Genomic DNA, 3,803 nt, shown 5'->3' on the forward strand with positions numbered 1-3,803 from the left:
TTCTAAGCCATCGGGATGCTCTCAGGAGCCACTGCCGGCTCAGAACAGGCTGATGAATACACGGGGTGGACAAAGCATGGGGTTGGCCACGCTGCCTCCATCAGCTCTTGCTCAATGGCTTTGCTACAAATTTGCACAAACCCCCTTCCTTAGCCTTGTTTCCATGGGTCTGAAGGGGGTTGCTAGGGGACCGGACTGTGGTTGCTACAGGACCAGGATGCTGTTGCTAGGGGACAAGGATGCGGTTGCTAGGGGACCAGGATGCATCCTGCTGCTCGGCTACCCCAGAGCTCCTCTTGCCCAGGATATTTTACCACGGCTGAGCAGCTGGGACCCTCCACCGGGGACAGGCAGGGTACCCCCGCAGCTGACAGCACGGAACCACACCATCCTGCTGCTCGGCTACCCCAGAGCTCCTCTTGCCCAGGATATTTTACCACGGCTGAGCAGCTGGGCCCCTCCACCGGGGACAGGCAGGGTCTCCCCGCAGCTGACAGCAGGTAACGCCACACGTGAGGAGCCGATGGTACAGCCTGCATGTGCTCGTAGGCAGCTGCTCCCTGGGGTTCAGCCGTGCTTCAGCGCAGCTGTAGACGCGTCAGGAAAAAGCTGCATTGCTCTAAGTGTCGCTTCTGTGAACAGACTGAAATGACAAGGCTGATTATTTTACAGATGCGCCCACAAACAAAGATATGAGCTTACCGCAGCTCTCATTAGTCAGGGACAAACCCAACCTTGCCCAGGAGCACGGGGGTGGCTCAGGGGGAGGGGGACTGTCACTCCTGGCCTGAGTGGGTGGGTGAACAACCCCAAATATCTTTGATCTCTGGAGGTTATCAGTGGCTGTTTGCCAGGGGGTGAGCGCAAGGTTTGAAACTGGTGCCAGCATCGCTGCTTCTCCCTTCTCCTCCTAAAAGCTCATTAAAAGGAGTCATCCCAAACAGGAGAGGTGAACCATCTTCCCTCCATGAAGGGAGGAGGGGGCAGTGCTGGGTTGTTCTCCCCCATCTAGGCAGGAGGCTGGGACATAATTTCAGCCCATAGGCAGCTGCCCACAAGAGCAAGAAAGCTCCTGGCTTAGCACTGGGTGGGATCCCATCAAACACAGGGAATATGGTGTGGTTGGGACCAAGAGGAGGAAGGCCAAGAGGAGTGGCCTTCACACACTCCACCACCTTTCTGAGGGACAATTACCAGTCGCCTTCTGCTGCAGGTCAAGAGTGTCCTGTGAAACAGGGACAGCAGACAGGTCTACACCCACAGCAGAGCGATGGCTGCAGGACTCGAGCTGGAAGGTCTTCAGCCCTTGGTTGTGCTTTCAAGTGATGTGGCCAAGGTCATGGTGCTCTGTGTCCCTCAGGCAAGACGTGTCCTCAGGTGTGTCAGGGAACTGCTCACCAGCACAGAAGAAGCACTAAGAGGGCAGTCATGTGCCTGGAGCTGCTTAATTCAGGACAGAAGCAGAGGGAGGATGGTCCCTGGAGAATGCTCCTGCAAAATGAAGCCCCATGAACAGGAGGGAGCACCTGGACAACGGGACACAGAGCTACACCTCTGCACCAAAACCACCCACTAAACCTCATGAGAAACCAAGGAATCTGTACAGGTGACTAACAGGCAACTGACGGGCTGGGACAATGAACTTGCTAATGGAGACTCTTTCCATCTGCCAGCATCTGCCCAGGACCACGGGTCATTATGCCATGACCTGAGCTTCTGAGTTGTTCAGACACAGGAACAGGCATCAGGAAGGTTGTGGGATCTCCACTTCTAGTCCAGAACACTTCCTGGACAAGGCTGTGAGCAACCTGATCAACTAAGCCTGCTTTGAGCAAGGGGTTGAACTCAGTATCTCCAGAGGTCCCTCCCAATCCAAATTCCTCTGTGATCCCACGTAATGAGATCGGTCTGTGACAACCAATGGGGATGTGCATGGATCATCCTGCTAGCTCAGGAGATGCTTTCTCCAGGCAGATATGGGGTGGTGCTGAGATCCCAGACCCCAGCAGCTACAGGCATGGGCAAGATCACAGCGTTCCTGGGACAGTGGTGAGACCAAAGGGCATCGCGCCCCCAAGAACCTGTGTGATGGCAGCGACACCACACAGCAGTCGCAAACGGCAAGTCCAGGCACTTGAAGCTCATGAGGAGTTAAAAGCAGGGATATCCTGCAAGCAGAGAGCTGGGCAACAGATCTCACTGGGTGGGGGGTGGGGTGGGCGGTGTGTGCCAAAGCTGAGAATGGGTTTGTGACCCCCTCCCTAAGCACTGGGCACCAGTGAGGCCCTAAGCAGGGATGCAAACATTATTAAAGCTGGGATAAGCTCACAGCCCTGAGACTCCCTTTGGGGGTGGACAGGGACGATGCCCATATGAAGACACGCTGCCCAGTTGTCCCTGTGCTCCCACAGCTCCACACACACCAGCAGAGCCAGAATCGGACCCTGCGCTGCCCGAGCCAAAGGACCCCCAACTGGCACCATTTCAATCTGGCAAACCGAGGAAGGGCAGAAAGCTTTGATTTAAACTTGGAGATGCTCTAATCATCACACATGGCCCAGAGGAAGCGAGTGCCGCTAATGAGCAGTGTAATAGCCAGAGACTTCCACTCCATCTGGCTTCGGTGAAAACATTTAGACAGGCAGCAGCCAGCCTGGGATGAGTCACAGCAGCAACCGGTGCAGGTTTGAGTTTCAAGTGATTTACTTCATGATTAAAGTTGGGCGATTGATTGATATTCCCCCCGCCCAGGGAGGGGGTCAGAGCTCTTTACTTGGACTTCATCCCAAGAAACCTTTAACTCAGCCGTGTGCTTTCCTCTCTTGTGGAAAGCAGCCCGGGGAAGGGGGCAGCCAGCCCACCACAATCAGCCCTTGCACCACAAGCTCGGTAAGAGCGATGGTAACCCACTGCCCAGCTCTGGGGCAGCCTTGTTGGGGGAGTGCAGTCCCCACTACCCCTGCTGCCTGGCAGGGGGATACGAGCTTCCAGGATGCCCAAAACATGTCCAAGAGGACAGCATCACACAGGAGGGATCTCAGCTCCCAGCAGCCTATAACCACGGTACCATTTCCCTGCCAGTGCCCCAGCTGTACCCTCCAGTAAACCAGAGAGAAACGTGCAGCCTTGGCCCATTGCAGCCAGGAGGGATCTCTCTGACTGTGCCCCTGGCACCATCAGCACCACTGGGGCCATGTTAGACAGACAGAGGGAAGACCAGAGTTCACAGGTGAGGTACCCTGGGATGACTTACAGGGGATATCACCAAGGTGCAGCCCCTCCACAACACCCCACTGCTGCGAGCACACTCTCCTGTGTCCCCTCCTGAGCACAAGCAGGAGGGAGGTTGGCCTGCGGTTTCCCGGGATGGTGGCAAACAGAGGAGCAGCATTCAAAACCCAGACACCGACTATTGCCACGTTCCTGCCCATCCTGAGTGTCCCCCAGGAGCTGGGAGTTTATAGACCTGCACTGAACCAGCAAACAACGCAGCCACCACAGTCCTGCTCGCAGGCACCCGGGGAGAGGGGGGGGATGCCCAGGCCATACCCAGCACCCTGAGCCCAGCAAGTGTGCAACCCTTCCCTGGCCCACCCTGATGTCAGCCAGCTGCTGAGAGCAGAGGGTCCAGCTGATGGAAGTGCTCAGACACCCCAAGGGCAGGGTCTCCGCGTAGACACCCTTCCCAGGCAGGGGAGGTGGGGCGGTAGGATACATAGAGCCATGCTGAAAGGTGCAAAGAAGGACTAAAACTTCAGGCAGCTCCCCGAGGAGCTGAGCGGCTCCACGGGCAGCTGCCCCCC

Source organism: Buceros rhinoceros, unplaced genomic scaffold (assembly GCF_000710305.1).
Source record: "Buceros rhinoceros silvestris isolate BGI_N320 unplaced genomic scaffold, ASM71030v1 scaffold5543, whole genome shotgun sequence".
Taxonomy (NCBI): Eukaryota; Metazoa; Chordata; class Aves; order Bucerotiformes; family Bucerotidae; genus Buceros; species Buceros rhinoceros.